General features: G+C 39.5%; 1 long non-coding RNA gene and 1 pseudogene across 2 annotated transcripts; both read right to left on the reverse strand.

Annotated features, from left to right (window-relative positions):
* The window catches only part of LOC115985639, a 54680-nt pseudogene that overhangs the window by 20833 nt on the left and 7691 nt on the right, over positions 1-26156 (reverse strand).
* On the reverse strand, positions 18165-22783 carry LOC115984168. 2 transcript variants are annotated; one of them, XR_004090414.1, is made up of 5 exons: positions 22569-22783; positions 22262-22410; positions 20854-20972; positions 19946-20042; positions 18165-18201 (listed from the first exon to the last, which is right to left on the reverse strand). It is a non-coding gene; the product is annotated as an uncharacterized LOC115984168 (long non-coding RNA). The 2 variants fall into 2 exon arrangements; XR_004090415.1 differs by lacking the exons at positions 18165-18201; positions 19946-20042 and adding an exon at positions 20612-20682.

The following is a 26156-nucleotide window of genomic DNA, read 5'->3' on the forward strand; positions in this document are numbered from 1 at the left end:
CAGAGAAACTGTATTAGAAACTGAAGAAATAGAATCATACGGGAGAGATCCATTCTTGTGTTTTTCTTTTCTGCAACAATACTGTCCATGTATCAGACCGAATAGGCTCACTGAGGCTAAGTTCTTTGACCCATCCTCTACAAATATTTATTGTGGGTTGCGCTTTGGGCCAAGGCCTGATCAATAGAATTTGGGCCAGGAAAATCGTGCAACTACAATTGGCGCCGTCTGTGGGAAGAACTAGGGCATCAGCTAGCACAACGGTCGAGCATGGCAGAACTAGGTCCGCACCAGGAGAATCCTCACCAGGCTAACTCCCAACAGACACAACCCGCCGAGTCCCAGAGGCAAAATAACCCCGTCAACCCAGACCACAGGGGAAATCGTGAGGGAAGTGTGCATACTATCCGGACAAGCCAGAGTCACACTCAGATAGGTAGTCACGTGTCCCAGAGGCGAAATAGTCACCAGGCCATGCAGCGAGAGATAGACGATCTGAAGAGGAAGCTACGACGGGTACAGCGAAAACGATCTCCTTCAGACTCAGACGAGTCCTCTAATGCGGAGGATGCGAGTTACTGACGGAGATCAAGGACCCCCCCAAGTGAAACCTTTTCCTACGAAAAGGAACCACGCCCTGTGCGGAAATATGAGAGCACATCCAGCAAGGGTTCGGGAAACGATGCCATGAAGAAGGCGTTGGACCAGGTTTCAAGGTCCCCCTTCACGTATAGAATTGAAGGGGCTAAGCTGCCTCGACGGTTCAACCAACCGGCATTCGCCATCTATAACGGTCGAGCAGACCCAGTAGAGCATGTGAGTCAATTTAACCAAAAGATGGCGATCTACTCGCAAAATGAAGCCCTTATGTGTAAAATCTTCCCGTCCAGCTTGGGATCAATGGCAATGAGGTGGTTCAACGGCCTGAAGACAAATTCCGTAAGCTCATACAAGCAGCTCACTCGGGATTTCTGCTCCCGCTTTATCACCAACACCAGAGTCCCCAGGCCCCTCGGTTCGCTATTGTCCTTATCCATGCACGAGGGAGAGACTCTGAAAGCATACTCGGATAGATACTGGGAAGTGTATAACGACCTAGACGACAACCATGATGCTGTCGCTATCAGCACATTCAAAAGCGGGCTCCCCACCGACTATGGCTTAAGGAAGTCCCTCACTGGTAAACCGGTCGCCAACGTTGATCAGTTGAGGGACAGGATCGACAAATACAAAAGAGTGGAGGAAGATCAGCTGCAAGGGAGGGGAAAGGAGAAGATTATCCCCCCCAAAGCAAATGATTTCAGGTCGGAACGGCACAACCCTGGTCAGCCAATGAGAGATTTTTCACGACAGGCTGGACAGAGCAACTCGCAAACAGTGAATGCCATATTCAGAGAGTCAGTACAATAGGTACTGGAGAAAGTAAGGGATGAGCCCTATTTCAGGTGGTCGGGAAAGATGGCTGGAGACCCTTCCAAACGTAACCAGAACTTGTACTGCCACTATCATCAAGACCATGGGCATACTACTAAGGACTGCAGGAATCTGTGGAATCACCTAGATCAGTTGGTCCGAGAAGGAAAGTTACGTCACCTGCTGCACCCATCGAGTGGCCACCCCGGCCAAGCAACACAAGAGCCTCGAAAGGACGTGTCCTTAAGACCCCCCACCGGGACGATACATGTCATCCTCGCTGCACCAGGAAGAACGGGGCCGCCCATCCCCAGGGTATTGGCTGTTGATCGGCTCCCCTCCAAGGGCAGGCAAAAGGAACCCAAAAGGTCAAAAAAGGGAAGCTCTTTGATACTGGGATTCTCGGATGAGGACAAGAGAGGAACTATTCAACCTCACGATGATGCCTTGGTGGTCACGTTGAGGATTGGGGGCTTCGACGTGAAAAGGGTGTTGGTGGATTCGGGAAGTGCAGTAGAGATAATGTACCCTGACCTATACAAGGGGCTGAACATGAAGCCAGAAGATTTGGCAGCTTATGACTCCCCCCTTCTCAGCTTCAAAGGAAAAATTGTTACGCCAAAAGGGCAGATCCGACTACCCATACAGACGGGGTCGGAGGTGGTGGAGGTGAATTTTATCGACGTCGACTCTTACTCACCCTACACCGCGATAGTCGCCAGGCCATGGATCCACGCCCTGGAAGCCGTAACCTCCATACTTCATCAAAAAGTGAAATACCCATCCAGAGGACAAGTAGAAGAGATCCGAGGAGATCAGGCCGTGGCCAGAAAGTGTATGGTGGCCGCCATTTTACATCGGCCCCCAATCGAGTCCTCGGCCCCAGAGAACTTATAGCAACCAACCCCCTCGGCAAGGCAAGGCGATGGGCTGGCCGAGGAGATAGGGTGTGAAAGTTTAGACAAGATCGCTGTCAACGACGACCCGGAAAAGTTCTTTCAGGTCAGCTCTGAATTACCTTCTCAGGAAAAGGAGGAGCTGGTCAGATTTCTCAGAGAAAATGTCGACGTGTTCGCATGGGACGCCTACGACGCCCCGGGAGTTGATCCTAGCCTTATTTGTCACCACTTGAACGTCAACCCCTCTTCCGCTCCGAAGAAACAACCACCCTGACGCCCTTCGAAGGAACATGCCAGTGCCGTAAGAGACGAAGTGGCGAAATTAAAAAGGGCAGGGGCTATTAAAGAGGTCTTTTATCCCGAATGGTTGGCGAACACGGTGGTGGTAAGAAAGAAGACAGGGAAATGGAGGGTCTGCGTGGACTTCACAGACCTGAACAAGGCGTGCCCGAAGGACCCATTCCCCCTACCCCGAATCGACCGACTGGTGGACGCAACCGTAGGACACCCTCGAATGAGCTTCCTGGACGCCTTCCAGGGCTATCATCAGATACCCCTCGTGCTAGATGACCAAGAGAAAACAGCTTTCATGACGCCCATCGGAAACTATCATTATAAGGTGATGCCGTTTGGGTTGAAAAACGCAGGCTCAACTTACCAAAGGATGATGACTCGGATGTTCGAGCCACAACTAGGCAAGATCATTGAGGTTTATATAGACGATATGGTTGTGAAGAGTAAAAGGGTGTCCGAGCACGTGAAAGACCTCGGAATAATCTTCGCTATCTTAAGGGAGCACAGGCTGCGACTGAACGCTTCCAAATGTTCATTCGGGGTCGGGTCTGGGAAATTCCTAGGGTACATGGTCACCCACAGGGGAATAGAAGTAAGTCCCGACCAAATCAAAGTCATTAACAGCCTACAGGCTCCTCGGAATCCGAAAGAAGTGCAGAAGCTCACTGGCATGATTGCGGCATTAAACCGGTTCATATCGCGATCGGCAGATCGATGTCGGCCTTTTTACCTCCTGATAAACAAATGGAAAGGGTTCGAATGGTCGGAGGATTGCGCTCAGGCTTTCCAGCAGCTTAAGGACTACCTGTCCCGACCACCCATCATGTCCAGCCTTGAGGCAGATGAGGTGCTGTTTGCATATGTCGCTGTAGCTCCTCATGCTGTAAGCTTGGTACTGATACGGGATGATAATAGGGTGCAGCGACCGGTTTACTATGTGAGCAAATCATTACATGAGGCCGAGGTGCAGTACCTACCTTTAGAAAAGGCAATTCTGGCGATAGTGCATGCAACCCGGAAGCTTCCTCATTACTTTCAGGCGCATACGGTCATCGTTCTGACTCAGCTTCCCCTTCGAGCAGTGCTTCGAAGCGCTGACTATACAGGAAGGATTGCCATGTGGAGTGCGCTCTTGGGAGCCTTTGATATTAAATATATGCCCAGATCCTCCATCAAAGGACAGGTCCTCGTAGACTTGGTAGCGGAGTTTGCTGAGCCCTCTATAGAAACAATAACCGAGAAGCAAGACATGGATGGAAAATCGGTTGGTGCGATTTCAGCAGTTGGGACCATGCAATGGAAGGTCTACGTGGACGGCGCAGCTAACTAGAGAGGGTCAGGAGTTGGGATAGTTTTAATATCCCCGGACGGTGCTGCCATTGAAAAATCATTGAGGCTCGGGTTCTCGGCCACGAACAATGAAGCCGAATACGAAGCCTTACTTCAAGGGATGACGATGGTTCAAAGATTGGGCGGTAGAATAATAGAAGCATTCTCGGACTTCAGACTGGTAGTTGGACAAGTGATGGGTGAGCTGGAAGCTCGAGATACTAGGATGCAAGAGTATCTGGGACAAGTCAAGCGGCTGTAGACGAATTTTGAATCCTTCAATCTGACGCACATCTCCAGGAGTGTAAACACCCATGCAGACTCGCTGGCCACTCTCGCCACGTCCTCGGCGCATAATCTGCCGCGAATGATCCTGGTTGAAGATATAGCCCAGGCAAGCCTCATCAGCAGAAGCCCGGCCAGAGTCCATCAGATCAGAAAGAGTCACAGCTGGATGGACCCCATAAAGAACTTCCTTCAAAACGACGTCTTGCTGGAGGAAAAACTGGAAGCCGAGAAGATACGAAGGAATGCTCCTCGGTTCTGGCTATCAGAGGACCACAAACTATATTGACGCTCTTACTCTGGACCGTACCTACTCTGCGTACATCCAGAAGAATCCGAATCTCTACTTGAGGAGTTACACGAGGGGATTTGTGGAAGTCATACCGGAGGAAGGTCGCTGGCACACATGGCACTTACCCAAGGGTATTGGTGGCCGAACATGCAAAGAGAGGCCCAAGAATACGCTAAGAAGTGCGACCAGTGCCAAAGATTCACCCCGAATATCCACCAACCCGGAGGGGTTCTCAACCCCCTCTCTAGCCCATGGCCGTTCGCACAATGGGGCCTTGATATAGTTGGACCCTTCCCCAAAGCTGCGGGGAACAAGCGATACATAATAGTCGGAACTGATTACTTCACTAAATGGGTGGAAGCTGAACCCTTGGCCAACATTAGGGACGTGGACACCCAAAAATTCATCTGGAAGAACATCATCACCCGCTTCGGGACTCCGCGTACACTCATTTCCGACAATGGTCTGCAGTTCGACAGTAAGAACTTTAGGGAGTATTGCCGCAAGTTTGGAATCATTAACCGATACTCCACCCCCGCCTACCCTCAAGGAAATGGGCAGGTCGAAGCCGTGAACAAGGTCATAGTGAACGGACTGAAGAAAAGACTGGACGAGGCAAAGGGGAGATGGGTAGAAGAACTCCCCCACGTCTTATGGACTTATCGGACGACGCCGCGACGATCGACCGGTGAGACCCCCTTCTCGATGACTTATGGGGCTGAAGCCGTGCTCCCAATCGAGAACAACTTTCCTACACTAAGGTCTAGATCGTTTACCCCAAACGGTAACGACAAGTTATTGGAAAGGAGTCTGGACCTAGCCGAGGAAAGAAGAGAAAAAGCAATGATTCATATGGCCTATTATCACCAAAAGCTGAGACAAGAGTATGATGCTAACGTCAAACTTCGGCCTCTGGATCCAGGCGACCTCGTGATGAGGAAGATTCTGGGCAGTGCAAAGAACCCCTCTTGGGGCAAGTTGGGGCCCAATTGGGAGGGACCATACCGTGTCACATCTGTGGCCGGAATAGGCGCCTATTACCTAGAAGATTTGGACGAAAAAGCTGTACCTCGACCATGGAATGTAAATAACCTCAGAAGATATTGTTATTAATGAGAATGGATTAGCATATGTTTTCTTTCATGACTATCCGCTGCTTGCTGGTCTGCTGACAACTATTCATAGTTTTAAACAGAACCCAAGTCCTGCATGGCTCCTCGGACCACAGACTTGGGGGAAATTATTACTCATGACAATTTTTATAAGTTTTAAACAGAACCTAGTCCTGCATGGCTTCACGGACCACAGACTTAGGGGAAATTAATACTTACGGCGACTATTCATAGTTTTAAACAGAACCCAAGTCCTGCATGACTCCTCGGACCACAGACTTGGGGGAAATTATTACTCATGACAATTTTTATAAGTTTTAAACAGAACCTAGTCCTGCATGGCTCCACGGACCACAGACTTAGGGGAAATTAATACTTACGGCGACTATTCATAGTTTTAAACAGAACCCAAGCCCTGTATGGCTCCTCGGACCACAGACTTGGGGGAAATTATTACTCATGACAATTTTTATAAGTTTTAAACAGAACCTAGTCCTGCATGGCTCCACGGACCACGGACTTAGGGGAAATTAATACTTACGGCGACTATTCATAGTTTTAAACAGAACCCAAGTCCTGCATGGCTCCTCGGACCACAAACTTGGGGGAAATTATTACTCATGACAATTTTTATAAGTTTTAAACAGAACCTAGTCCTGCATGGCTCCACGGACCACAGACTTAGGGGAAATTAATACTTACGGCGACTATTCATAGTTTTAAACAGAACCCAAGTCCTTCATGGCTCCTCGGACCACAGACTTGGGAGAAATTATTACTCATGACAATTTTTATAAGTTTTAAACAGAACCTAGTCCTGCATGGCTCCACGGACCACAACTTAGGGGAAATTAATACTTACGGCGACTATTCATAGTTTTAAACAGAACCCAAGCCCTGCATGGCTCCTCGGACCACAGACTTGGGGGAAATTATTACTCGTGACAATTTTTATAAGTTTTAAACAGAACCTAGTCCTGCATGGCTCCACGGACCACAGACTTAGGGGAAATTAATACTTACGACGACTATTCATAGTTTTAAATAGAACCTAAGTCTTGCATGGCTCCTCGGACCACAGTCTTAGGGGAAATTATTACTTATGATAGATTGGGGGATTATTACTTAAAGGAAATCATTTTAAGGCGTGCGCGCAGTCGGGCACCATCGCGACCCTCAAGTGCGCAGCCCAAAAACCCCTTTCATTTTGACCATTTACCTGTACCTACATCGTTGCAAATGTTTTTTTTTAAAAAAAAAAAAAAAAAAGCGTTACTGGCATACATCCGTAGTAAGCAAAACGAACATTTTATATTAATATTCCGAGTACATTAGAAAGAGATGTCCTTACAAAAGAATGAAAAAATAGGACGACTTTCATTCAAAAAAAAAAAAAAAGGAAAGAGTACAAAGATCAAAAGCCTAAAAAGCTAAGCCTTAGCAGGAGGGTCTTCTTTTGGCTCGGGCTGAGGGGGAGGAACCTCGATGGAAGAGTCCGTGACAGGATCCTTTGCCATATCAGGCACAAAGGCGGCATCAGGCACCACCAGATCCTGCTTAGAGACCGCTTGGACACCATCAGGATGTTCTCGGATCTCCTCAGGATAGAAAATGCTCTCGGGCAGTCTCAGCGCCGAATCGGCAGGAACTCCTGCAGCATCAAGGGCACGAGCCCATGATATGCTGCAATAGTCCCGGCATACCTCAGGGATCTCCTCGGATAGCCTGGCCTCCGTCTCTTCGGCCCTGAGCTGGCGAGCGGCACTCTTCTCAGCCTCTGCAGCCTCTCGGATCAGCTGGGCCTCCTCTTTGACCCGCCGCAACTCATCCTCGACTTTCTGCAGGGCAGTCTTGAGATCCATCACTGCCTGCTTCTCGGTAGCGAGGTTGATCTGGGTCGAGAACAGCTCTTTGCGCTGGTCCTCCGCCTGGGCCTCAGCGCTTTTCAAACTAGCCTCTGCACTTTTGCGCCGGTTCTCCGACTCCTTGAACTTCTCCATGAGTTCAACGTGATCGTGCTTGAGGGACCCCAAGGTTTTCTCCATCTCCGCCTAAGCCTGGTTCTCGACCTCAGCCCGACTACTGTTACCGCGGCAAAATTCCTCGGCCACAAATACCTGCTGAGTAATCTACAAACGAAACAAGATTGCTTTAATCTAACAAGGTCAAATAAATTAATGAAACAGTAAAATGATTACTTACCATCGCGAGATCCCTTTTAAGGGATAGGAAGATCTCGAGCTGAGAGAACCGCCTATAAGCCTCCATGTCCCGAGGAAGAAGTAGGAGTTACTCTAAGGCGTTAGCCACATACCCTGCCCGGCCTCGGTTGTACTCTCGAACCGAAGCATTGTAGAGGATGGCAACCCCATCCAGCTCCAACTTGGGGCTCCATGTACGCGGAGTAGCGCGCACCTCAGCAATGTTCTCCTCGTCCTGTCTCTCCGAGGAGTTACCCCTTCTGCTCCTTGGAGCACGAGTGGTTTTTTGCTGTTTGGTCGGCTGGGCAACCACCTCACCCTCCTCAGGGGTGTCAACCGGCCTCTTCTTCTTCAGGTCCGGATTAACCTTAAGGCCAGGTTCCGAAGTGCCCTGAGGGACCACAGGAGGAAGGGTTTTGACTTGTGATGGAGGTGGTCCCTTCGATGACTGACCCTTCCCTCGGGAGGCCATCAGCTCCTTTAGAGATTTTCCCTTTCCTGCCATGGGCTCCGTCTCTTCGTCCGAAGTATCGTCCGAGCAGATAACGATGGAAGGAACGCCAACTGCAGAATGTCGGTCCCGCTCTCCTTCGGGATTGGAAAGTTCCACCAAGGGGGTCTGCTGAACTTCCTCCTCAAAATAAAACTCGTCTATCTCTTCCTCAAGGGAAAGACGAGATGATTCAACTTCCTCTTCAACCTGAACGGAAACACCAGGCTCGTTTGGCGGAGGTAGCTGCTCTGCTAAGTAGGGATTTCTAACACCGGGCAACACGACTGGTGGCAGATCGTGTTTAGCTAGGAACCCGTCCTTGGAAACGTCAATCCTAGCCAACCTCGGACTGCCAGCTCTTATAGCGTGACCGATAGCCTGGAAAGAGCTGCTCAGAGGTTGATAGCCCAGAACCAAATGGGCCGCACGCAACTGTCCGTCCTCGGAAACGTAAATCTCTGACCTAAGAAGGTAGTTCAACGCTGGCACGTTCACAAAGTTTAGCCGAGGAGCGACGTGAACTTTATCTGCAAACAACCAAGAAAAATGGGGTTAGTTCACGAAATTTTCTAATTACAAAGAAAGCAAGAAAAATAACCCCTCAATACTAAATCCTTTCCCAAAAAGGACCGATCCTAAAAACGCCGCACCTGGGTTTCCTGCCCGAGTTGGACAATGAATACCGTCGAACCACTCCCTAGAAGCAATAAGGAAGTCATTCTTCACGGTCTTATTGGATATTGGGAGACAAGAGATCAACCTAACATCCTCGTTCCGGGATTTAAGATAATACCCATCATCCCCGAGGCGGTGACATTCGTACAGATAAGCCACATCGTGCCAAGTAAGGCCTAGATTCATTCGCTCGTCTAAGACATCTACACAGCCTAGTATCTTGAACATATTCGGGGCACACTGATACGGCGTCAACCTATGGTTGAACAGGTACTCCCTTGTAATCCTACGCATGGGAAGTGTCATCCCTCCCTCTATGAAAGCAATCATGGGGATAACGACTTCTCCCTCACCTCTATCTGTTAATACTCCTTCAAGAGGACAGTACTGCAGCTCAACCCCCGGGGGAATGTGGTATTTAGCCCTGAAGGCCTCCATAGCGGTTGGAGTTTTTACTAATTTCTCAAATCTACCCATCTGAACTGAACTGGGGAAACGAAAGTAAAGACTGAGAAGAAAAGTAGAGTCCGAGGAGGGAATTGAAACGGCGAGATGAACGAAATGTACCGGTACCTTCACAAAACACTCAATGGAACGCCTGGAAATCTCCCTTGGACGAAACGCTTCACAAAAAATGGCTACGATGGCGTAACGGACGCAAGTGTTCGTATATCTCTGGGGCTCGATGGAGTTCTCTGGAGTCCTTTGAGGTTTATGAAATGCAGATAAAAAGAAGGAACTGAGCCCCTCTGACGTCTTATATAGCCGGGAGGAGAGAGAAAAGATCACTCCTGCCTAAAAATACGAGAAAAAACGATGGCCGTTCGATCCACGCCACACCGTTGGATGAAGGGAACATAACGCCTCCAGAAGTTAATGGCCGCGCCTCGTAAATTGTAGCGCGTCAAAAGTAACGGTCCGCACGCGCGCCCCAAGCTCTCCTTATTTCCATCCTCTCGCTAACATCAAAACCCCGCTTTTCTCCTCAGAAGGAGATAAAAACCGGAGTTTTGAGGGGATATTGTGAGGCCCGGCCCAAAAATAATGGGCTATTCCAAATTCAGGCCCAACCGAGGAGCGTCCGGTCCGAAGAGAAACCACATATGAAGCATTACTCAATCCCAATAACGCCAAGGAAACCTGTCCGAGGAGTAACTCCTCCTCGGACATCACGAAGCCCAGACGAGGAACTCTCCCCAGCCAATTCAGTCCATCCTCCCAACATATAAAATGAATAAAATCCAAAATATCTCACGAAAGCTACCACCACATTAATTGCGCCCCAACCACCCCCTTGGCCGCATTAATGAGGAAAAGACCCCTGAACAGTACCACCTTGGCCTCTGCAACTCACAAAGGGAGTGATGAGGGCGATTGATGGGACAGGTGCTCAAGTAGATGCTTAGATGATCAACAAGTGTAAGGTGGAGATGAGAGGAGGAGAACTATATAATGTAGTGGAGTCCCTCAAAGAAGAGGACAGAGAAACTGTATTAGGAACTGAAGAAATAGAATCATACGGGAGAGATCCATTCTTGTGTTTTTCTTTTCTGCAACAATACTGTCCATGTATCAGACCGAATAGGCTCACTGAGGCTAAGTTCTTTGACCCATCCTCTACAAATATTTATTGTGGGTTGCGCTTTGGGCCAAGGCCTGATCAATAGAATTTGGGCCAGAAAAATCGTGCAACTACAGTTACTTTTCAAAAGGCTACATTTAGGGAAGGCAGGGTGGGGTGAATATTCTTTGTTGGAAAGATTAGGAGCAGGTTCATGGTTTACTTTATACCACAGGTTTGCAGTACAGGTATACCTTTCAAATGCTAAGAGAAAAAAGCAATACATGAAAAGCAATTCACATATATTTTGAGTGAAACTTAATCATGACATTAGTTAACATTTGAGTATACCTATATAAGTTTGCATGAATGCAAATTTTGTTCACTTTTGCCAAAAAAAAAATGAGAAATAGAAATTTGGATGCAGTGTTTAATTGGTAAGTGTAATAAAATTACGGGCAAGATAGAACTAAAAGGAAAGCATCCTAATAAACAAGAATATGTCAGGCTTCTTCATGGTTTTACAAGGAAATGGCATGTACACCTTTAAAATTTTAGAATTACATGGAATAATTTACAATTACATTGAATTATAGAAGTAAACACAAAAGGAGGGAAAAGAAAGGGAGACTACTCACAACCTTTGAAGACCAGGAGACCCGAAACCAAAATGTTAGAGGACATACTGACACTTCACCTGCCAAATTTTTTAGCTCCACAATAGCAACAAAAGCCAGTTCTTTTGCTTAAAAAGCCTCTTCAGCCAATTTTTGATTCTACACACATAACCCACTATTCTCCTCTGAAAGCTAAACATGTTCCAACTTAAGTTTCTCATTCTCAATCTCCTATCCAAACAAATAAACACAACAATGAGTTTCAAAAGTGCAAGCACTTGTCAAAATGTAGAATGACACATAAACAATGTGCTTTAATACCACACAACTGTGTAGTATATTTTGCAGATGAATTAGGAAGTTTCACAGCATGAGTAGGTCAAGTAGCTGGATCTTCTACAAGGATCACATGCTAGCCATTTGTGAATTAGATTTTGCCAGATAGATTGCCATGATGTAGAAGACAAGGTGTTATTTGCATGTTATAAACAGGAGTTTACATTGGGCCAAAAAAGAGGAACTCATGATAAGGAAAATCAGGTTACTGCCATGATAATCCGACTTTAATAAACCATAATTCCACATATCACAAATTTTCAATCACAAATACTCGTATAAGCATAACAACTACTCAATCAATAATTACTAATAAGGAAAAATAATACCCAAGTTCTATATCATATACATAATTTATTTTCAAATCTACTCTCTCAAATAATAATAAAATAATGACAAATTCCTCAAGAAGATATGCAACCAAGTTTGCAATGAAAAGTATCTCCCCTGAACATCATCAGTAACCTAAGGCATGCGACATTTTAACCTGAAATAGAAAACAATAAACCAATGTAAAGGTAAACTAAAGTAGATGACAAAAATGTGTACAAAATAATTTTAACATCCAAGTAAAACTTTTACATTTTTATTTTTCAAAAATACCATAGCTAAGAAGATATGAAAGCTTTATGTATTTAACAAAACTTAACATGCATCAAAACTCAACTTAATCTTCATCCCCAAGATTGCCTATAGATTCATCATTGCTAGATAAATCTTTTTCTTGATCTGAGCTTGAAACATCGTCTTCACTATTGTTTCTTCTTCATTGTTGGAATGTGTATCCCATTCCTCATTAGACAAGTCATCATTGATGAACATACTTTCATCAAGTTGCATATATACATCATCAACAGGTATTAAGTCCCCCAAATCTATTGCTAGCACACCATCTCTATGTAACAAAGTTAAGTCTTCATCATTTTCTTGTTGAACTGTTGCATTAACCCCAATACATTCACTTTCTTGGTATACCGTATCACCATTATCTTCTTCATTTTCTTCATGCACTTTCTCTGTGGGAATATCATACATGTTTCTATGCATCATATGTTGCACCACTCGCCAACTACTGCCCAATTTGGTATCACTCAAGTAAAAAACTTGTGAAGCTTGGCATGCTAGGATAAATGGGTCAGAATGATAACATGTATGAGATGTATTCACACTTGTACAATGTTCATCCCTTTGCATTCCTGTTCCATCCCTTTGCATTCCTGTTCCATCCCTAGTGTCCCACCAATCACACTCAAATAAATATACCCGATTATTGCCTAAGTAGGTTAGCTCCAAAACATTCCTCAACTCACCATAATAGTCAGTTTTTGTTCCACCATCTTTACCCGAAACAAAGACACCATTATTTTGAGTACGACGAGTATGTTCACAGTCTTTTGTGTGGAACCTAACACCATTCACAATGCAACCTTGGTAAACTGCAACTAGAGCATCAGATCCGCATGCAAGACTATATAATTCTTTTGACACATTTGTCGCATTACTCCCACATATACGATTTTTGAACCAATTTTTGAATTCAACTTCATGCTTATGATCAATGTCAATGATGCCTTCTCCCTGGATCTCCAAATAATGCTCACTACATTATAAATATGTAAAAACACTTCATTTTATTTTCAAGTAACATGAAAATTTTCTTTTAAAAGAAAATCAATAGATCTTCAAATAACGCTTACTACATAATAAAAACATATAAGCACTTCATTTTATTGCTAAGTAACATGTAAATTGAAAAAAAAAATCAATGAAACACTTACGTTTTGTACGAATCAATTTCTGAGCAATTGCTGAGCACATACCATCGAGCCTGTGTGAGATGCATATCATCAAGTCTTACATATTTTGCTGCTCCTAAAGGACAAACTGGTTGTGAAAGAACAGACAAGCCTACATCTCTTTCCCCCTGGCACCTGTCGCTATTCCGCTCCTCACAGCTCCATACTATCTCAATCTCTCGAAGATACATGGAGCAGAATGTCAACCATTCAATAGATAAATATCCCTCAGCAATTGACCCTTCTGGACGTGCTCTATTTCACACAAACCGCTTTAATTTACCAAGAAACCTTTCAATTGGATACATCTAGCAAAATTGAACAGGGCCTGCAAGCTCTACCTCTCGAGGTAAATGAAGAGCTAGATGTACCATTATATCGAAAAAAGTAGGTGGAAATATAATTTCCATTTTGCATAAAATCACAACGATGTCTTCCTTCATTTGATTTAAGACATCTAACTTCAATGTTCATGAACACAAGTACTTAAAAAATAAACACAATTCAATCAATGTTGTACGTATATTATCATTGAAATATCCACGAATTACAACAGGAAGTAATCATTGTAAGAGTACATGAAAATCATGGCTTTTCATTCCTGAAATCGTACCCTCATTGGTGTTCACGCATCTACTAATGTTAGATGCATACCCATCAGGAAACTTCACATTTTTCAGGTAATCACAGAATCTTGTATTCTCAGCTTTTGTCAATGTATACTTTGCTTGTGGCATTTTTGTAGATGTACTGGTTTTCTGTAAGTGCAATTCTTTACGTATGCCCATATCTTCTAGATCCTTTCATGCTTTAGAAGTGTCTTTATTTTTCCCTTTTCCACTATCATACATCAGTGTACCTAAGACATTGTCACATTTATTCTTCTCAATATGCATGACATCTAAGTTATGTCTTAGTTTCAATGTTGACCAGCAAGGTAACTCAAAAAAAATACTTTTCTTTCTCCAATTCAACTCGATCTTCGTGCGCTTTCTTTTTCTTGTAGCTTCATCATTTCCAAATTGCACTTCTAGAACATTCATTAGTTGTTGTAACAGTTGATCTCCTCATAATTCAGTAAGGGCTATCCTATGCTCTTCAGTTTCATCAAAAAATTCTTCTTTCTATGCCAATTATGCTCTAGAGGTAAGAATCGACGATGACCCATGTAACACAATTTGTGGCTAAACTTCAAATAACTTGACTCTGTATTCTCGTTACAGATGGGACATGCTAACTTTCCCTTGGTAGACCACCCAGATAAGTTTGTATATGCAGGAAAATCATTTATAGTCCATAATAACACTGCATGTAACTTAAATGAATGTTGTGTTGATGCATCATACGTCTTGATGCTTTCATTCCATAATTCTTTTAAATCATCTACCAACGGCCACAAGTACACATCAATTTTGTTTCCAAGTGCCTTACGTCTAGGAATAAGTAAGGACAAAATCATATACGGATCCTTCATACACCTCCATGGAGGTAAATTGTATGGCATAAGTACTACTGGCTACATGCTATATGATGTACTCATGTTATCAAATGGATTGAACCCATCGCTTGCTAAACCAAGTCGCACATTGCGGGAATCTGCAGCAAACTAAGCATGTTTTTTTATCAAACTCTTTCCACACTATTGAATCAGTAGGATGTCTAAGGTAATCTCCATCTTCAAGTCGCTCATCTTTGTGCCACCTCATGTCTTTAGCTATATCTTTCGACATAAACAATCGCTGCAACACTATATAATATACTGACTATATAGTTTTGGCTACATATCTGTGATGAAACATAAGGTCGTCACTAAAGATGATTATTAGCAACAATAAATGTCATCGTTAAAATAAACCTTATTTTAATGACGTAAATGTCGTCGCAACAAATTTATTGTCGTTGCTAAAAGTTTCCCTCCATTTTCCAAAAGTAAATAAAATTCCCTCCATGGCGTTAGCGATGACTTATTAGCGACTACCTTAGTGTTGTCGCTACAATACACTTATTAGTGATGACCATTTATTATCATCGCTAATGTATGCCTAATAGTGACGACTTTTTGGTTGTCGCTAAAACATTGGTCGCGAAAGACCAAAATTCTTGTAGTGATAGTTGTTAGGATTTATGAACCGAAGACTTCATAGTTCACATATGAGGCTTGAGAAATACTAAACCAACCTCTTAATATGTTGGATTTTCTGATCTTGGAGTATGAGACACTAGATTACAAATCATGTAGCTCTCTCAAGGAATTTGGGCCACTAGTTTCCCATTCTTTTAACTTGCCCAAACCAATTCTAATGTTTATGAAAAAACCAGAGGGATTTAAGTGATAGTCTAGTGTTACTTGCATCTTTTTTGGTTCAAACTTTACATTTCCTTTTCCACTATTTCTTTTAATTTTTTTTAGGAAAAAAAAAAAAAGAAAAAAAAGAAAAAAAAGAAAAAAAGAAAGAAAGAAAGAAAGATTGGTTCATCATTTTCTAAAGAAAGCCAACTACAAAAAAAAAAAAAAAAAAAAAAAAAAAAAAAAAAAAAAAAAAAAGATGTATAGGAATGGTCAACTCCTAATGCTAAATTTAGGAGTGTGGGTGAGAGAGAATAGATCTAACACATCCAACTCTTTATGGCAATCTCATGATCTAAAATTCTAAAGTTCTTCTATATCAAAGTATGGCTATAATCTCTAGAATGCCTGATCATCACTTTGTTACTATTATTTTAACTAGTATGTAACCCGTGCTACCGCACGGGAATGGATATATTATTAATCATGAGTTTATTCATGTTTAAAAGGCTCAGTTAAGTCTAAATTCATATTATTAACCAGAAAATTTCATTAACAAAACTTAGAAGTATATATATATATATATATAATAAAGTTATAAGAATTTGATATCATTATGTTTCTTTGAAAGAAAAAAGGGAAGAGAGGAGAAGAAATGGAAAGGAAAATTTAGATTGTTAGATCTATATATCTAAACCATGTCATACTATTTCAGAAAACAAAGTGTTTTAACTCATCATATTTCTTGGGTAAAACTCCATATGTTCCGTTAAGCAACTGAGCATGCATTCAACTACTCAATAGATGATGAGAAGAAAACAATAGCCTATTTGACATCACTACATTATAGTCATGATACAAATTCTTACGCAAAATTCAATAGACATTATAAGGAAAATTTTGATGCATTCAAGCAAATATATAACTGATCCAAACAGCCACAATACAATTATATACACTATATTGACTTGGTCAAAAAAATTAAAATAACTAAAAACATAGTAATCAAAGATGAAATGAGCACCCTTTCCAAGCTCTGCAATTTGTTTCATAGCAATAGACACAACACAATTATTGATAAAACATGAATATTCAAATAAAATTTAACCTTTTGCATGTTTAACTTAGCTTTGTCTCTTCATTACAACAGGAATGAAAGAAACTGAAAAAATATAACTATAAAAATTCATGTTTCCTCAGTTTCTTTTATATATAAAGTGTGTGAGGACACCATTTTTGCTGATACAATTTTAATATTATGCTTTATATTCATTGTAAGTCTTGTAAGTCTCAGAACATATCTGCCAAAAGGGATGTAGTAGTCTCTAAATGTGTGAGAATGTCCTTGCAAATCAAAATGGGAAATTGCTATTAACGTACAAAATGCAATAAATCCATCTACTTTCAAGCTGCAAATTCCCTCTCAAACTTTGATTTCGACATTAAATCCTAAGTTTGGCATCAGGATGAAGCTACAAACGAAGAAAAGAAGAAGTTCAATATTGTTTACCTAAGACAGAAGAAAAAGAAGAAGCCTGAAACTAGGAAAACAATTCCAAAGGATAGATTAAGCAGTCTACATAATTCATTGAAATAATCCAATATTAAATCCTAATTTATGGTCAAGTGCAGATTTCTTCTTGGCATTCTCTATTCTTTAAAAAGACTTTTGAGAGAGGGCTTAGTTTTTTGTTCTTTTGAGTCAAAGTAGTGTAAATCTCATTCAAAACTCTAATGTGATTCTGATTGACAACAATAATCAAACATATTCAAGGCAACTCATCAAATGACAAAAACCCCAACTCACATTTGCACCAAATCTAAGCTACCTAACTCACTGGCTTTTGATGAAAGAAAGTCCAAAACCTCAGCTGAAATTTTTTTACTACAAAGAGGCAAGTACTTTTAGCTGGAAAAAAAGAGAAGAAAATGGAAGTCTAAAACTCTTCCCAAACCTATATAAAAAAGAGGAAAAAAAAATGAAAGAAAATGTTCATCAAAGTATCCTTCACAGTAAAATATATATTAGTGCAAGGGCATGTTGTACAGCCCCTCATTTGTCCTACTTGCAGGAATGCTATGTATAAAATACAATATCACTCCAATTAAAATCAACTCCAACTATCTTTTATAGAATTAAAAAAAAATATATCATATGTTACAATGGTGTCCTTCTAGAAACAAAATATAAAGCACATAGTATGACACAAAACATAGAAATTAGCAGAGATCAAAATACTTGCAGCAAGTAAACTATTTAATAGAATTTACAAATTTCAAATTTCTCAAATGAGCATTAAAACCAAATTATGCTAAAGTAGAAATTGTCCATCAAAAGAATAATACCTGCTACAAAAAAGCTTACCATAGATATAGGATGGCAAGATGCAGAGAAATAAGTTTCAAAGAACAAAATGTCCATTGTTCCTAATTTCCTGCTTCTTTGCCAAGTTTGCATTCTATTACATGTTCGAATATATATATATTTTTAAAAATCAATTGAAAAGGGGAAAATCCCTAAACTTACCATTAAATTATGATATTCATTGTAATGCAATTACATGCCTCAATCACTGTGATTTGTGAACTCTTAGACCTTTACATCACAACCCTAGGAAAAATAATTAAAAAAAAGAAGCTCTCAAAGAACTTGTAAACAACGAAATAGAAATAACATAGGAAACCAAATTATAAAGAGGAGCAACATGTGAAAAATAACACCTAGTATGAATTTCAAATTAAATACATAGATAACTATCACAATCAAATTTATAAATGATTGAATTATAGTATTTTTATGAACTGCATCAATAACTAATAAGCAGAATTTTCGAAAAAAAAATTTTGGTTCAATGAACGAAGCAAGTTAAATTATTGATAATGAGGAGATATTTGATAGAATTTTAATAACAATAATTAATAGTTCTTATGTGATTATTTAATATTAAAAAAGTCTATACTGACACACCACTTACAGTTTCAGTACAACCTAAACTAACTTGGATTTGGTTAATAACCCAAAACAAAATGAATTCTAACCCAAATACCTTAATCAAAACCAATCCAATATTACATTACATTACATTACTCCAGTATTTCAGAAACCAAACATAGCCAGCCCAACATGAATGATATGTAAGTAAGTATTAAGATAAAGAATCCAGGCTAGCTGGGAAAAAAAAATCACAATCAGATTTTTTTTAGGGTAAAAAACAATGCTTTCGGTAAAAAATTGTGATAACAAAATGAAAAAACTACTCGATGAGGGAACATTGTTGCCACCACCATCATCATTATCGTCATACCCAACTACAGACATGTCTTCTTTACATTGAAACTCCATTCAAAATTAACACCCATTTATAAAAAAAATACTTCCTACTTTAATAATTAAAAATTTTCCTTCACCACTTTGGCAAGCTTTATAAATGCAAGAAACATCTAGAAATCCTACTAAAAAAGAGCTAATCATCACCAGCTGTTTTACAATGCATGTCAAACCTCGCTTGAATCCTCTGACATTCAACCTGTCTTTGTCTTTTCTATACTTTCTTTCCTCAAAAATATATTGGACAATCCTGACTATGAACAAATAAGTAAATCACAGCCACAATAATTGAGCCAAACACCACATCATTTTTTCTCATATGCTCAATTTTTTTCAAAATTAGCACTCTTCTTCTTACTAAATTCTGAGATCTCTTAGGTAACCCACTCAAGGATTGTTTTATTTTAATACTCTTCACATGTAAGCAATCACTCAAACTTGTTTTCATAACTCATGTTTGTGTCATAACTCATAGCTTTCTTAGCCCTGCAACCCATTAAAAAAAAAAAAACTTTACTGGTAGTAGCAATTTTTTTGGATATGGGTTCTCATTTAAACTCTAATTTTCTTTTCTAAGAAATGCTTCCTTATCTGTATATATCTAATTGTGTTTTCTAGATAAGCAATAAGTAGTTCAAAATTCATAGTTATCATGCTTTTCATAGGAATAACCCACCAAATTATTCAAAAAGTTTTTCATAGGCACAAAACATAGTAGAAAATTACGAAAGCAATAAATGATAATAAACCAAAATACAAAACTCAAACAATATGATCCATACAAATAAAGAACTATAATAACTCTCTACATCGGAATGTTAAAGGTTGAGCATAAGGAAATAAATTCATAGCTATAAATAATTATATATATAAACACATTCAAAACTTTGTTTTTTAAATAATTCAGTGACAGGAAATTACAAAAGGCCACAGATATAACAAAAATGGGACGATGATCATTTGACAATCCCAACTTTTTTTTACAAATCAAATAGAAGAAGGAAATTAAAAGGAAGCAAAAACTTACAAAAGGATTTAAGTTTGGCAGCTTTTCAGCAGCAATTGCATGATGGTAATCTTGCCTACCATATCCACTTTGGGGTGTTTAAAACTTTTTTCTACACCTACACATCAATAATACTATCAATGTTAACTTTGGAGCAAATAGCAGATCACTAATTTTGTTGGTCCATGATTGTAAGAATTTACAAATAAAATAAAAACTAAACTTCTAGCTTACTATTGTCATAAGGTAAGGCAATATTTATAAAAATTTGAATTAATATCAATATCAATCGATTGTTTTTATTACTAATGTCATAAATGATGACATGGTTTGTCTTTATAAAGGATGGAAGAACATAATTCTTTAGAATGCAGCTCCTAATCTACAATTGAAAATATTAACTACAAATTAAGATCATTCTTATCTGATTAAAACCATTATAGAAGGAAAAAAGAATAATTGTTTATAATATTTAGCTTTCTGCATCAAACAGGGAAATAAACACCAGATAACAAATTTATTTTAGAAAACAATAAAGCTTCTATGAGAAATTCCATAAAACGTACTCTAAATTTTCTAGGTTTAGCCTATCAACTACTCAAAACACATAGATTTTAGAAATATATATATTGGGTAGTGTTGGTGTAGTAATCTAAAGCATTTTCTTATCTTTCTTATTCTCTTTCTCTCTCCTTCACTCTCCTCTGTCTCCCTCACTTGCTAATCTGGCATCAAGCTACTATCCCAACTCTTATAACCTGCATTTAGTAGGTAAAATTTTCTCAGTTGTTTAATCAGTCATTGATGATCATAAAGAGGATTTAAAACGCAACATCAGACTCATAACATCAAGATTACATAAGAAAATACAATTCTCATGCAGTCGTAGATATCTCAATAACATGGCACTACACAGTACTAAACATTACCTCATATTTGTTCAGTCACAATGGCCTAATGCTTGTCATGTTGCTTTACCTCTTAAGCTTTATCTTACGTCTGGCTTCCTGGACAGCTTCTACATCTGCTTGCCTTTTCTTCCACTCACCTTAAAATAAAATCAGAATTAAGAAACAATTGACCAAAAATTCAATTCAAGCCTTTCTTTGAATAGTTTGATGGGAATTGAGAAACCAAGGAAAAAATTGATTTGAAAAAAACAAAAATAGATAATGGAAAATCCTTAAGAGAGAGGTTGAAGCATAGTCAATCTTTGTTTTCCATGCCCAACAACAATAAAGACAGATTACATGTCACTACTTTCATTTTTGCAATAAATCTAATGAAACACACATGAACAATTTTGATCTGTTCTGAAAACCCATTTATCAATGAGGTTTACCAACAAAAAAATTGGGATTATTCAACTGACATGATTATCAATTTTCTTGTTAACTCTTCTCATCGACATTTCTTCAAACATATGAAACCAAAAAGATACAAAAATTGGAATTATTGTCAGTAACAAAATTAATGGCAATGCAGGCAATCCATAGTAATAGAGAGAAAAGAAAAAGCACTTAATATTTCAATATAAAACAAATATTGAAATCAATAGAAAAGCAAAAACACCAAATAAGAGATACGATAAAGGGGAAGAATTGACAATTTCTTCTTCTTCTTTGGACTTGGCTTCCCATTCAACACCATGAATTCAAAAACAAAATTAAAAAATAAAAAAATAAAATTTAAAAAAATTGGCTTTAATTAATAGTAAACATCAAATACCAAATCAAATTCACATATAAACAAACAAATGTTTTCCAAGTTTCACACTGTAACAAAGCAAAATGAAAAGAAGAAATCATAAAAGTACTGCCCATTTCATAAAGTAGAACATTCACATACAAAATGATAGTTACTTAATACAAATAAATTTAGCAAAGAAAGAACAGAATGAATGAATGAATCATAATTTCCCAAATCAAAAAAGGGAATAGTTTTATACAATTTGAAACGGTAATTGAATAGGAAAAAAAAAAAAACCATGCCTACCTTCTACTAAATCCACATATTTTTCAGTAGGGATAAAAGTTTTGCTGTTGGTGATGAATCAACAACAAAACCGGTTTTCCAGATCAAAACCCCAGAAAAAAAACAAAAATAAACTATGAACACAGATATTAGAAAACAGGGAAAGGCTTAGTGATTTTTGTAATCCAAAAAAGGGAAAAAAAATCGAAAAATTGAGAAAACAAACATTTTCATGGAGAATCCAAGAGCCCGAAACAAAAAAGAATCAAAACCAAAATCAAATCTAAACCTATCCAACAAAAAAAACTCAATAAAAAGTAATGTTTCATTCCCAAATCTTAAAAAAAATGAAGGAAAACGTACCGGAGCCAGTTCCTACGATCTGATGGTGATAGATATATAGCCCATAGATTTTTCTTTCCCTATGTGCTTGCAGTGGTGCTTTAAGTCTAAAGAGGGAACGGAGAACTCTCCCCTTCTCTCTTATTTCTCTGTTTTTGCCCTCTCCAAACCTAAATCATATATAACCCCAAATTTCAAAAAATCAAATCAAAACCTAATGTTACCCAAATACCTAAATAAAAATCAATCCAACCAAATTTCTCAAAACTAATTCATATTTCATACCCATACCCAGATCTAAGAAAGAATGAAAAGAAGAAAAAATTACCGGTGGTAGTTCTCTCAATGTCTGTCTCCTTCTCATCTCTGTATCGCAAGGTTTATTTTTTCCTCCTTCTCTATCTCTGGATCGCAAGCATCGGTGTTAAGAAAATTGAAAAGGAAGCGAAAAGAAAGTATCCGAATATGAGAAACGGAAGGCGCCCTTACGGTGATGTCTCTCTATCTCTGCCTCCCTATTTCTCTGTCTCTCTTTTTTCTTGATCCCTCTTTCTCCTTTCACCGTGTAGTAATCTTTCTTTTCCTTTTTTATCTTTTTTTTCTTAAGCAGCTAGTATCCTTTTATACCAAGAGGCTCCAAAATCCCACTTAAATTTTAGACAGGTGGAGGAAAATTAAACTCTAATTTCATATTGAAATTGGTGTGGTCCTCACATGAATCTAGACACATGTCATACAATTAGAGTTATAATTTGGAATTGCAATCTAGACACGTGGCACAAAATTAGAGTTCTAATTTAAAACTGCAATTTGAGTTTCTCTCTACTTCACCTATTATTTTATATATAGATTAGGAAATATCAGTCTGACTATCTCTTGATGGCTTTTTCAGAGAACTTGGTATTTTCTAATCAAATATTCAAACCGTCTACCAAAAAACAAAAACACCACAATTGCAATATAGAGAAATCAAGGATATTGAAAGTTCAAATATGTGTATAAACACCCTTGAACGTTTAGACCCCCAATTAACAAATTAATCAATTCAAGCTTTATGTCAAACAACTAGTGTGCGGAAAATGAACACAAGCTATAATGCAGAATTGGATAAACTATCTAAGCCAAATTAAAATCACAATCCACAGGAGATAATAAAAGGCAAAGATAAAAGGGAAGGAAGATGCAAACACAAAAACAACATGCGATGTGTTATCGAAGAGGAAACCGAAGCCCTCAGCGTAAAACCTCTCCGCCGCCCTCCAAGCGGTAAACAATCCACTAGAAAATGTAGTTGGGATACATGGACAGCAATAGACCCTCCAAGCCTAATCTACCCAGTGCACCTAAGCCCTCCAAGCTTCTTGCTCCAACGAGGTTGCGCCAAACCTTTTTCTTTTCTAACTTCTCGGATTCCACTACTAGACCGTAGCATCAACCAATGTAAATTGGTTCCTTCCTAACAACTTCCCAGAAAACCAAACAGCCCTCTCACAGTGATGAATATGGTGAAAACAAGGTTTTGGTAAAATGCCTCTCAAGGATTTGACAATGAAGAGGAAGAGAGTTGAGGAATTTGAAGAGACTCTAATGTATAAATTGTAGGTGAATCAATCTTGTTTTTCTTTAGGGTTTCTCTCTCAAAATTCTCTCTGGAAACTCTCTTTCATTTGTGGGTATAAGGGGTATTTATACTAGAGTGAGAGAGGAATATGAAACGTCAGATTTTACAAAACAGGGGTGGCTCGTGGCTTGACCTCGCGACTTGACTGAGTCGCGAGATCCAATCGCGAGATAACCGTATGGCCAGTTGTCCTGTTTTGTCCTGTAGTGCTCTAGCTAGCATGACTGTTCACCTTCTGGCATGCTTGGCACGTGTGCTACGTCTGGCAGCTTAAAGCCGTGAGCCACCCGCGAGAACAAGCCGCGAGTCTCTGTTTTCTTGCACACTCTTGAGTAATCAACACTCTATCTCATTCACTACCTTTACAACAAACCCACCTAAATACAGGGTTATTGTGAGTTTTTAGACCCCTTAAACAATTGATTAAACCTAGGTAATTAGCCAAGTTGTTACTTAGTCCAATTAAACAAATCTAGGTTATCACAATTATAAAGATCAAATCATGCAAAGTAGCGGAAAATAAATAACACACGATATGATCACCCAAGAAACCAAACCGATATAAACCTGGGGAGGATTTGACCTAGCTATCCTCAAGGTAAACTTGATTCCACTATCTTGAAAGAATCGAAGTTCATACAAAAGGACTTACAAGCACCCCCGGTCGACTTCCTAATGCTACCAACCAGTAGAACTTACTGACACGACCACGTGCAAGCTCTGAATCCACGGACTCCTTCTTTCTTGGATTCCCACCAGCTACAAGCACCCCCGCTTGTGTATTCTTTAAGCTTTAATGGCAGCAACTGTTTTGATCATCAAGGTGTAGAAAATATCTCCTCCTTGAAAACCCTAAGTTTGTGTAAAGGAAAACTCCTCTAGATCTCACAAGAGATTTACACAAACCGCAATATGAGCAACACTAAAACGTGGCTAGAGTTTGCCTTTTATACTTAGGACAAATAAAAAACCCTAAAAACATTTTAAAACAACTAGGGCTGAGTTGGAAAATTCTGCAGAAAAGCGATCTGCCCGAGCTTCGATTGGTCGAGCCTAAGCTTCGATCGATCGAGCCAGGTCGAAAGCCACAGTGCTTCCTACTTTACACTCGATTCCAACTTTACATTGACATACAACTTTGAGCTAGCTTTAAACACTTCTAAACACCTTGTTTTAATCATGGTTTACCAACAATACAAATTAAAGTTCTAAATACACAAAGTCCTAAACTTTAGAACCTAACAGTTACTAAATGCTGAAATACAAGCAAATTTGGCACGGAATAAAGTCAATAAAATGGTTGATTAAATTCAACCTTACAATCTCCCCCTTTGGCTATTCCGTGACAAAACCCTAAAACAAACTCTAGACTTAACATGTGAGTTAGGAACAGTTGAACAAAACTCACTCATACCTAACTCTAGAAGCTGTGAAACACTTGAATCATTAGATCATGAAACTCCTAAAACACAACAATACACCATGATCATTGTATGCAGAAAAGCATGAAATGCATATGAAACAAGCTTAAGGTGATTAAGCAAAGATGAAGTGAAGTTTCAAATCATGGCTTGATCAACCAACTAATCACCACAAGGTAGTGATCATAGTGTTCATTCACACTTGGAATGAACACTTGAACATACAAGTTAACAAAAACAAAGCAAGATACTTGTATGCCCAACACTCAACCAATGCATAATACACTAAGTATATGCATCTAGGAACAATCGTACAAGGGCACAAGAGTGACAGTACATAAATCAAAATACAAGACATTTAGATAGAAGTACTGATTTAATCAAAGCTTAAAAGGCTGCATTAAGTAAGGTACAAACCATAAAGCCTATATAATATGCATAAAAACATAACCCTAAAAGCTTACAAAAGCAACATGGGTACAAAACAAAACATATCAACTTAAACTGAATAACATCAACATTATATATAAAAGAGTAAACCAAGATTATAAGTTATGAGTTAAAAACAAGAATATACCAAACCCACAGTGTATCAAACCCATATAAACACTAAAAATCCAAAAACATAAACCTATAAGTTTAAAGGATAATACTTAAAACAAACGTATGTGTGTACTCCCCCTATCACTATGCACACTTCCCTTTGAACTTTCTCCCCCTTACTGAATGCTCTCCCCCTTTTTGGCACGAATAGCTAAAGGCTGTCATCGAACTTTCGTTGAATAGCGTCTAGCTGATTCTCCATAGTCTCAAGACGCATTTGAACATGGTTGTTTGTGGAGTAGAGAAGTGTCACAATCTCATCAATGCGTTT

Source organism: Quercus lobata, chromosome 4 (assembly GCF_001633185.2).
Source record: "Quercus lobata isolate SW786 chromosome 4, ValleyOak3.0 Primary Assembly, whole genome shotgun sequence".
In the NCBI taxonomy this organism is placed as follows: Eukaryota; Viridiplantae; Streptophyta; class Magnoliopsida; order Fagales; family Fagaceae; genus Quercus; species Quercus lobata.